Source organism: Triticum dicoccoides, chromosome 3A (assembly GCF_002162155.2).
Source record: "Triticum dicoccoides isolate Atlit2015 ecotype Zavitan chromosome 3A, WEW_v2.0, whole genome shotgun sequence".
NCBI classification, from domain to species: Eukaryota; Viridiplantae; Streptophyta; class Magnoliopsida; order Poales; family Poaceae; genus Triticum; species Triticum dicoccoides.
Window position 1 is genome coordinate 529,679,316 of NC_041384.1, and position 12,230 is coordinate 529,691,545.

The window sequence follows — 12,230 nt, forward strand, 5'->3', positions numbered from 1 at the left end:
TACCCAAAAGAAACTGTTGGGTACACCTTCTATAACAGATCCGAAGGCAAGATATTTTGTTGCTAAGAATGGATCCTTTCTAGAGAAGGAGTTTCTCTCGAAAGAAGTGAGTGGGAGGAAAGTAGAACTTGATGAGGTAATTGTACCTTCTCCCAAATTGGAAACTAGTTCATCACAGAAATCAGTTCCAGTTATTCCTACACCAATTAGTGAGGAAGCTAATGATGATGATCATGAAACTTCAGATCAAGTTACTACCGAACCTCGTAGGTCAAGCAGAGTACGGTCCGCACCAGAGTGGTACGGTAATCCTATTCCGGAAGTCATGTTACTAGACCATGACGAACCTATGAACTATGAGGAAGCGATGATGAGTCCAGATTCCACAAAATGGCTTGAGGCCATGAAATCTAAGATGGGATCCATGCATGAGAACAAAGTATGGACTTTGATTGACTTGCCCGATGATCGGTGAGTCATTGAGAATAAATGGATCTTCAAGAGGAAGACGGACGCTGATAGTAGTATTACTATCTACAAAGCTCGAATTGTCACAAAAATGTTTTTGACAAGTTCAAGGTGTTGACTATGATGAGATTTTATCACTCGTATCGATGCTTAAAAGTCTGTCCGAATCATGTTAGCAGTTTTCGCATTTTATGAAATCGGGCAAATGGATGTCAAAACTGCATTCCTTAATGGATTTTTTAAAGAAGAGTTGTATATGATGCAACCAGAAGGTTTTGTCGATCCTAAAGGTGCTAACAAAGTGAGCAAGCTCCAGCGATCCATCTCTGGACTGGTGCAAGCATCTCGGAGTTGGAATATATGCTTTGATAAAGTGATCAAAGCATATGGTTTTCTACACACTTGCGGTGAAGCCTGTATTTACAAGAAAGTTAGTGGGAGCACTACAACATTTCTGATAAGTGTATGTGAATGACATATTGTTGATCGGAAATAATGTAGAATTTTCTGGAAAGCATAAAGGAATGTTTGAAAGGAGTTTTTCAAAGAAAGACCTCGGTGAAGCTACTTACATATTGAGCATCAAGATCTATAGAAATAGATCAAGACGCTTGATATATTATTAATGAGTACATACCTTGACAAGATTTTGAAGTAGTTCAAAATGGAACAGTCAAAGAAGGAGTTCTTGCATGTGTTCCAAGGTGTGAAGTTGAGTAAAGACTCAAAACCCGACCACGGCAGAAAATAGAAAGAGAATGAAAAGTCATTCCCTATGCCTCAGTCATAGGTTCTACAAAGTATGCTATGCTGTGTACCAGACCTATTGTGTACCTCACCATAAGTTTGGCAAGAGGGTACAATAGTGATCCAGGAGTCGATCACTGGACAGCGGTCAAAAATATCCTTAGTGGAATAAGGAAATGTTTCTCGGTTATGGAGGTGACAAAGAGTTTGTCATAAGAGTTTCGTCGATGCAAGCTTTGACACCGATCTGGATGACTCTAAGTCTCGATCTAGATACATATTGAAAGTGGGAGCAATTAGCTAGAGTAGCTCCGTGCAAAGCATTGTAGACATAGAAAATTTGCAAAATACATACGGCTCTGAATGTGGCAGACCCGTTGACTAAATTTCTCTCACAAGCAAAACATGATCACTCTTTGGGTGTTAATCACATAGCTATGTGAACTAGATTATTGACTCTAGTAAAGCTTTTGGGTGTTAGTCACATGGAGATGTGAACTAATCACATAAAGATGTGAACTATTGTTGTTAAATCACATGATGATCTAGATTATTGACTCTAGTGCAAGTGGGAGAATGAAGGAAATGTGCCCTAGAGGCAATAATAAAGTTATTATTTATATTTCCTTATATCATGATAAATGTTTATTATTCATGCTAGAATTGTATTAACCGGAAACTTAGTACATGTGTGGATACATAGACAAACAGAGTGTCCCTAGTATGCCTCTACTTGACTAGCTTGTTAATCAAAGATGGTTAAGTTTCCTAGACATGGACATGTGTTGTCATTTGATGAACGGGATCACATCATTAGATAATGATGTGTGGACAAGACCCATCTGTTAGCTTAGCATAATGATCGTTCAGTTTTATTGCTACTTCTCTTCATGACTTATACATGTTCCTTTGACTATGAGATTATGCAACTCCCGAATACCGGAGGAACACCTCGTGTGCTATCAAATGTCACAACGTAACTGGGTGATTATAAAGATGCTATATAGGTGTCTCCAATTGTGTTTGTTGAGTTGGCATAGATCGAGAGTAGGATTTGTCACTCCGTCTATGGGAGAGGTACCTCTGGGCCCTCTCGGTAATGCACATCACTATAAGCCTTGCAAGCAATGTGACTAATGAGTTAGTTGCGGGATGATGCATTATGGAACGAGTAAAGAGACTTGCCGGTAACGAGATTGAACTAGGTATTTAGATACTAACGATCGAATCTCGGGCAAGTAACATACCGATGACAAAGGGAACAATATATGTTGTTATGCGGTTTGACCGATAAAGATCTTCGTAGAATATGTAGAACCAATATGAGCATCCAAGTTCCGCTATTGGTTATTGATCGGAGATGAGTCTCGGTCATGTCTACATAGTTCTCGAACCCGTAGGGTCCGCATGGTCAACGTTCTGTGACGATTTGTATTATGAGTTATGTGATTTAATGACCAAAGTTTGTTCGGAGTCCTGGATGAGATCGGGGACATGACGAGGAGTCTCGAAATGGCCAAGACATAAAGATCGATATATTGGAAGGCTATATTCGGACATCGGAAAGGTTCCGAGTGATTCGGGTATTTTTCGGAGTACCGAAGAGTTACGGGAATTCGTATTGGGCCTTAATGGGTCGTACGGGAAAGGAGAGAAAGGCCTCAAGGGTGGCCGTGCCCCTTCCCCATGGACTGGTCCGAATTGAACTAGGGAAAGGGGGCGCCCCCTTCCTTCCTTCTCCTTCTCCTTCCCTTTTTCCTATTCCATGTGGGAGGTGGAATCCTACTAGGACTAGGGAGTCCTAGTAGGACTCCACACTTTGGGCGCGCCCTATGAGGGCCGGCCTCCTCCTCCCTCCATCCTTTATATACATGGTCGGGGGCACCCCATAGACACACAAGTTGATCATTGATTCCTTAGCCGTGTGTGGTGCCCCCCTTCACTATAATCCACCTCGGTCATATCATCGTAGTGCTTAGGCGAAGCCCTGCGACGGTAGCATCATCATCACCGTCATGACGCCGCCGTCCTGACGAAGCTCTCCCTTGATACTCAGCTGGATCGAGAGTTCGTGGGACGTCACCGAGCCGAACGTGTGCAGATCGCGGAGGTGTCGTACTTTCGGTACTAGGATCGGTTGATGGTGAAGACGTACGACTACATCAACCGCGTTGTCATAACGCTGCCGCTTACGGTCTACGAGGGTACGTGGACAACACTCTTCCCCTCTCGTTGCTATGCATCACCATGATCTTGCATGTGTGTAGGAATTTTTTTTGAAATTACTATGTTCCCCAACACCCCCTACCCGAGATCCGCCGGTTTTGACACCGACACCCCCCGTATGCACTGTACAAAGGAGTGGACGACCCGACAGTGGGGAAACCATCATTCAACAACACATAGTCGCCACACCGACATCCTAAACATCAGATCTCGGTAGCCATCTCCACCACCATATCCTCCATCTTCATTAGATTAATTACTTGCAATAGAGATTCATCATGACCGAAGAGATTATAAGACTTTCAATCATTCATAATCAACCTTCTGCTTGTGATTTAATCACAATGTGTGAGTAATATCCTTGGGCTAAGGGTTGAGATGTAGCCTCACAGCCCTGTGTACACATAAGAAGGGATTAATTGTTTACTTTAAGATAACCTTGTTCTATAATATTGTGGGACTACTTTTGTTTCTTGTCTCTTTCTCAATCTTAGAGCTTGTAGGTACTCAAGATTTCGAAGATTCGAATAAGGAGATGTAAAGGGAAGAGAGAAGATGAAATCTATACTAAAAGCCAGTGACAGTAAGGTGAGTATAATAGCTAGAATCGAGTCTCTAGGGGATACTGTGATGCAGTCATCAAATGCTCATGCGTTGGTCTGGTTTATCCTTAATAATCGAGGTAACCTAGTGCGTCGGATAGGGCAAAGGCCGAACAACCAATCCTCCATGTGGCGGCAGTCGGTCATGGTTTTATTGGGATGCATATCCCACTTAATGTGCTTACAAGATATATGTAATGGTGTTTGCTGGTGCATTGTTGATCTGCCTGATTCTGGGGCTACCGAGGGAGTGCTGGACTAAGGGGTTCTCGGGCGTCCGGCCTGTTGGACATGGGCCGGACTGTTGGGCCATGAAGATACAAGACTAAAGATTCTCTCACTCGTGTCCGGATGGGACTCTCCTTGGCGTGGATGGCAAGCTTGGAGTTCGGATATGAAGATTCCTTTCTCTGTAACCGACTTTGTACAACCCTAGTCCCCTCTGGTGTCTATATAAACCGGAGGGTTTAGTCCTAGAGTGGATCATAGTCATAATCAGATAGGCTAGACTTCTAGGGTTTTAGCCATTACGATCTCGTGGTAGATCAACTCTTGTAACCCCCATACTCATCAATATTAATCAAGCAGGACGTAGGGTATTACCTCCATCGAGAGGGCCCAAACCTGGGTAAAACTTCATGTCCCTTGTCTCCTGTTACCATCAAGCTCAGACGCATAGTTCGGGACTCCCTACCCGAGATCCACCAGTTTTGACACCGACATTGGTGCTTTCATTGAGAGTTCCACTGTGTCGCCGTCAGAAGGTTCGATGACTCCATCCATCATCTGCAATGATGTTGCCCTAGGGGGGGGGTTCTCCCCGACTAGATCTTCGTATTCGGCAGCTTCGCACTGCGGGCCAACTCGCTTGGCCATCTGGAGTAGATCGACATCTACTCTCCAGGTCACCAGATTAGTTTTGGAAACCAGGACTATGTCGCTGATATCCGAGGAGAATTGATCTTCCAAGGATTCACGACCCCAACCTCCGCTCTGGCCTTAGAGCCGGAGCGCCTCGCTGGTACCGAAGATGGGATTTCTAAACCCGCCGGACTATCTATGGCCAGTAAGCCCAGTACGGGAGAGTCGGAGGAAGCAGCGTCACTGGCATCCATCACCAAGCCGGACTCTTCCCCGGACGTCGGCTCCAAACTTTCGGAGTCACCATCGTGTGAGCTCGGCCAAGGAATTCCCTCCCTGCCATACTCCACAAATTCTCTCCTCCCTCAACAAACCTCGCCTTTAAGCGAGACTCTAGACTTGATGCGACCCCTCGTGATTTCGGAGGAGCAACATCCTAACTACGCCCAGCCCGGACTAGGGGCTGAGAGCGGGGAATTTTACGTCCCACCCATCACCCACTTCATTGCCACAATAGAGGACTTAACTGACATGCTCGATTACGGCTCCGAAGACATCTACGGTATGGACGACGATGTCGGAGAGGAGAAAGCCGCAACACACCGTTTGTTGGATGCTGGACGGCCACCTCTTCGTATGACGTGTACATGGTGGATGCACCCAAGGAGGGTGACAGCGATAAAGAGAAAAATCCAGTAGAGGATAAACCTCCCAAGATACAACAAAAGCACCGACGACGCCGCTCTAAATCACGCCGCAGCAAAGACAGCAATACCGACACGAGAGACAACAACACTCCGGACGATGTCGAAGACCAAGAAAATCCCGTCGAGCAATACTCCGAACAAGATGGTCGGGAGGATGGGCGAGTTAGCCCTGATAAATAGGCTGCAAACAAAGACTCAGAGGACAGTAATTATCTTCCACCCTCCGAGTATGAGGTGAGCCTCGGCGATGAAGACTTTATCAAGCCCGAGGAACCTCTCGAGCAGGAACGCTTTAAGCAATGGCTAATAGCCACCGCAAGGAGCCTGAAAAAGAAGTAGCAGCAGCTTCAAGCTGATCAAGATCTACTCAATGATAGATGGACTAATGTCCTGGCAGCAGAAGAATACGGCCTCGAGCGCCCACCCAAAAGTTACCCGGAGCGTAAACTGCTACCTCAATTCGATGACGAAGCGCTTGAGCCTGTACCATCAATGCGTAATGCGGCTGATCGATCACCACGTGGCCGGGACAAAACGGCAACTCAAGCCGAACGCCGGCCCGTCCTACCTTGCCGTAAAGGCAGAGACAAAACTGCTCAGGGATACACGTATGACCTATGGCAGGACCTGGAGAATAAAGCAGGTCTGGCCAGATCGATCTAGGGATCACGAGGGCGTGCCCCGATGCGCGACGACGGCTATCAAGCTGAACATGGAAAGCACAATTACGTCCGAGCCAAAAATCACAGACGGACTCCATCCGAACTACGTCACAATCTGGCCTGATATAGAGGCGCCACACACCCCCTCTGCTTCACTAATGAAGTAATGGAAGATGAATTCCCAGAAGGGTTTAAACCCATGAATATCGAATCATATGATGGAACCACAGATCCCATGGTATGGATTGAAGACTTCATTCTCCATATTCATATGGCCCGCGACAATGATCTTCATGCCATCAAATACCTCCCCCTAAGACTCAAGGGGCCAGCCCGGCACTGGCTGAATAGCCTGCCTGAAAACTCCATTGGCAGCTGGGATGACTTGTCAGAAGCCTTCCTTGACAACTTCCAAGGTACATATGTTTGACCTTCGGATGCCAACGACTTAAGTCACATAATTCAACAACCCGGAGAGTCAGCTAGGAAATTCTGGACTAGGTTCTTAACCAAAAAGAACCAGATCGTCGACTGTCCGGATGCCGAAGCCCTAGCGGCCTTTAAACATAGCATCCGGGACGAATGGCTGGCCCGACACCTCGGCCAAGAAAAGCCGAAGTCCATGGCAGCCCTCACAGCTCTTATGACCTGCTTTCGCGCAGGCGAAGATAGCTGGCTAGCCCGTAGCAATAACAATGCAAGCGAACCTGGCACTTCGGAAGCCAAAAATAGCAACGACAAGCCCCGACGCAACAGACACAAGCATCGAAGCAACGGTGACAATACCGATGACACGACGGTCAATGCCGGATTCAGTGGCTCCAAGTCCGGTCAGCGGAAGAAGCCATATAAAAGAAATAATCAGGGCCCTTCTAGCCTGGACCACATATTCGATCATCCATGTCAGATCCATGGCACCCCTGATAAACCAACCAATCATACTCACCGGAGTTATTGGGTCTTCAAACAGGCCGGCAAGATAAATGCCGAAGACAAGGAGAAGGGGTCGCCAAGCGAGAATGACGACGAGGAGCCCCGTCCATCGAACACAGGGGGACAGAAGAAGTTTCCCCCTCAAATCAAAACGGTGAACATGATATACGCTACCCATATCCCCAAGAGGGAGCGCAAGCACGCGCTCAGGGACGTCTATGTGATAGAGCCAGTCACCCCAAAATTCAACCCATGGTCGTCATGCCCGATCACCTTTGATTGCAGGGACCATCCGAACAGTATCCGACATGGCAGTTTAGCCGCATTGGTCCTCGACCCAATAATTGACGGATTCCACCTCACACGAGTCCTTATGGACGGTGGCAGTTGCCTCAACCTGCTTTATCAGGATACAATGCGCAAAATGGACATCGATCCATCAAGGACCAAGCCCACCAAAACTACCTTTAAAGGAGTTATACTAGGTGTAGAGGCCCGCTTCTCGGGCTCAATCACATTGGAGGTCGTCTTTGGATCTCCGGACAACTTCCGAAGCGAAGAGTTAATCTTCGATATCGTCCCCTTCCGCAGTGGCTATCACACACTGCTTGGACAAACCATGTTTGCCTGATTCAATACGGTGGCGCACTATGCTTATCTCAAGCTCAAGATGTCCGGACCACGCGGTTTCATAACAGTCAATGGAAATACGGAGCGCTCCCTCCGTACCGAGGAGCACACCGCTGCCCTGGCAGCAGAGGTACGAAGCGGCCTTCACAAGCAGAACCTTAATTCGGCAGCCATACTCCCGGACACTGTGAAACGAGTCCGGACTACTCTGCGGCAGGATAGTCCAGCTCGTTAGGAGCTCGATTAGCAATTCGACCTCTTTCTCAGTCCCGACCAAGTGGCGGCATACGTACCACGTGTACATAACTACGCACTAAAAATACCATGGGCAGAGACTGAGGCATAACCATACTGTGGTCCACAATATGGCTTGACCTTCCTTGGACACACATACTTTTACTTTTATTTTTATCCTTTTCAGGTCTCTTTTCCGCAGGCCCCTCTCGACGGCCTCATAATCGATCCTTTCGAAGGACAGATATACCAAGGTGGCAAGTAGCACAGACGTGTGGGGGAATCTCTAGATGTTCTTCTCAACAATCATTCTACATACTTTCAGGACTCGTACGTAGCTCCTCCTCGGTCTTGGCATGTTAAATAGCGATTGTTGCTTATCGCACTATTTGTACAAAATATGCTTTGACGTATTAATAAAACTATAAGGGAAACAATTTGCGTCCCAACTTTTGCAGCACTAGCTTGCTACTTCATTTTTTCTTGATAATCTTATCAATTGCACTCATATACTTCGGTATGCCTTAAATCGCCAGGAGCTTTACTACGCTCCATTCTATGGCAACAAAGTCCGAACACTTTTACAGTACAGTTCGGCACCCCAAATTTTAGCATTATATGCATTGGCTCTGAATCATGTCTTTGGTCGATAGTTGGGTTGCCTGGCTCCTGTGCTTACTACCTTACGTTCAGCTCTATCGGCTAGGGTAGTAAAGGGAGAACTACTGCGATTGTGTCCTGGTTTATCCGAATGAGCACCTCAGTAGAGAAAGCCGAAAACTGACTGTCATGATGCGGCGTGAGCCGGTCAGCTGTTCGGAGGTTAGAAATCTCTTGCGATTTTTTCTGCATTATGCGACGAATTGGTCTTTACCTGATCAAGTGTTTACGGCACCCTAGTTCGGACTCACAAATACTAGGGGCTGCACCTAAAATTCTATTGTCAAACTCCTATGGCTAAGTGAGGGTGATAAAGCCACATAGTCCGATTGCCTAGTTCGTTTCGCTAAACACCTCCTTGAAGCACCAAACTTTTGGATAAAGAGTGTTTTAGATTCATCCCGAACACCCCCCTACTACCCACGTGGGGGCTGAAGCGGACGACTGGCCAACTCTCAGACTTAATAAAATGGCCGCACAGGAGGTAAAATTTTAAATAATAAACAACAAAGCGTTATATTACATATCAGCCTTGTTTTCATCATACAGGAAGGGACAATATGAATGATTTCATTCAAAGATAATGTCTTTTGAACACTGCCCTTCTACAATACAGGATACCTTCAAGACATCTTAAAAATACCGTTCGGGCGTGCGGTGCTCCTTGCCCGCGGGAGGTCCTTCGGTCGCAAGCTTGACAGCATCCATCTTCGCCCATTGTATCTTGACACAGGCGAAGACCATCCACGCACCTTCTATGCAGACCGATCGCTTGATGGCATCAAGCCGAGGGCAGACATTGACCAGCCGCTTCACGAGGCCGAAGTAGCTGCTGGGTACGGCTTTGGCAGGCCATAGCCGGATTATCAAATCCTTCATGGCTAGTTCGTCCACCCTATGCAGCTCGACCAGCTATTTAAGCTGATCTTTAAAGGGCACCGGATGTTCTGGTGCAAGGTATTGCGACCAGAATGGCTTCTCCGTTGAGCTCCCCTCTTCGGCTTGGAAGAATCCCGCAACGTCAAAAACACTGCGTGGCAGATCCGCAAATGCCCCTGGAGAACTCCAAATCTGAGTCGGTAAGAGATACCTCTTCTTCACATACTTGCTTTGCATAATGAAAGCCTTACCCGCCGCAATTTTCTTGGCCTCTTGAATTTCCTGGAGAGTGCCTTGGGCTTCGGTCCGGGCCTTTTGTGCGCTTTGGCGGGCCTTAGCGAGTTCGGACTCTTGGTCCGCATTCTGGCGCTCCAAGGATTCACATTTCTTCATGGCATCCTGGAGCTCCTGCTGGACCTCACCAACCCTAGCCTCATGACTTTCACGGGCGGCTTGTTCCTTTGCCGCTCTTTCATTTGCCTTGGCCAGTGCCTTCTTGAGGGCCTCCACCGCGGTTGCATCCCCTAATAAATATCATAACACTGTGGTAAGCACAAAAATATTCACCCTTTTCCGGACACGCACAAGGTTATTGCATACGTTGGGTGTCCTCCAGCTGCTTTTTCGCACGACCGAGCTCTTCCTCGGTCCACTCCAGCCTCTGCTTTAGTCCAGAGACTTTGGCAGCATGAGAAGCCTGCTTATTCACAAAAACATATATGGTTAGTCTGTGGCGGAAAACTATTTGATCCTCAGTTTGGCTCTTCTTTCTGAACACCGGATAGAGTCTCAGGGGCTACTGTCTATACTGTAACTTTCTTTTCACATAAATGCAGTGCATACCTCAAAGCCTGTTAAAAGGCTTGCGCATACTTCGGTCAGTCTGCTCTTCGCGAACTGAATCTTCTCAATCACCGCGCCCATGAGGTTACGGTGTTCCTCGACAATGGAAGCACTTTGCAGCGCTTCCAATAGAGTATCCAGTGCCTCTGGTTGGACAGTGGTCGTCGGCGGAATGGGCATACCTCCTTCTTCGAACGAGGCTGCCTGTTGGATTCTGGAGCCGTATTGGTCTCCGGGGCCGTATTTGGCTAGAGGCCGAATTGGATATCGTCCCCATCACCGGCCTCTATGGGGATTCGCTCTCCCATGTGTCCGGCGGCCGAGGTTTCACCCTCTGGCGCCGCCCTGATAGCCTCTTGCGTCTCTCCCTGGCTTAGGGTCCTTCGGGACAGTACCTCGGTGTCATCCATGGCCTTGGGAGAGGGGGCCACCGGAAGGGACCCACTGTCCATCACCTTCGGGTCCAGCGAATTTCCCAAAGATGAGGATCGCTCGAGTTCGGAACGAGCCGGACTGCAAGTGCATGATTCAACATGTTAAAGCTATAAAATAAAGGAGCTGGATATTTGAGTGCGTCTATGAGTACTTACGATTCGGCCAGGGGCTTATCCCTGGGGCGCCACTCGGAGCTGCTGTCGATATCCCCCGCGGGGTTGTCCACGGCAGAGGACTTCCCCTTCTTGGACGCCTCTTCCAACAGATGCATGGAGGCTGCCCTTTTCTTCCCTTCCCCTTCAGAGGGATAATCGCTTTCCTCCTCTTCCTCGTCATCGGTGGCAGGAGGGGAGTGGGTGTCAGCGTCTTCGGACGTCACGTCTGAAGTGCCCTTACGGCGGAGACCACCCCTGGTCCCCTTGGCCTTCTTTTTCGGCGCCTAATAGGGCGCCGGAACCAGCATCTTCATCAGAAGCGAGATTGTTGGTTCTTCGGGCAGCAGAGCCAGACACCGAATCAGCTCCGCCTTCTTTGTCCAGCCCTGAAAAAACAAAACATGGAAGTTTAGACATCTTCCTTGAGTATACAAGTAAGGGGTACACCTTGAAATACGGAACACTTATCGCACTAGAGGGATGGGCCAGGTCGTGCCTGCGGTCCTCGGTCGTTGCCGGCCACGTCCCGTTGGCCTTGAAGAGCACCTTCCAGATGTCTTCGTGCGTAGTGCCAAAGAACTGTTGCAAGGTCCGGCGCTTGGCCGGGTCAAACTCCCACAAGTGGAAAGTCTAGCTTTGGCATGGCAGGATTCGGCGAGCGAGTATCACCTGAATCACGTTGACAAGCTTGACGTCCTTGTCCACCATGCGCTTGATGCGCGTTTGGAGGGTTGTTAGCTCATCCGACGAAGACTAGTCCAGGCCTTTCTCTAGTCAGGAGGTGAGCCGCATCGGGGCGCCCTATTGGAATTCGGGAGCTGCGGCCCAGGTGGTATCGCGGGGCTCTATGACATAGAACCACTGTTGTTGCCACTCCTTGACGGTCTCCACAAAGGTACCCTTGGGCCATGTGACATTGGGCAGCTTGCTCACCATGGCGCCTCCGCACTCTGTATGTTGGCCATCCACCACCTTCGGCTTCACGTTGAAGACCTTCAGCCACAGTCCGAAGTGGGGAGGGATACGGAGGAAGGCCTCGCACACGACAATGAATGCCGAGATATTGAGGAAGGAATTGGGGGCCAGATCATGAAAATCTAGCCCGTAGTAGAACATGAGACTGCAGATGAAGGGGTGGAGAGGAAATCCCAGCCCACGGATGAAGTGGGGGATGAACACGACCCTCTC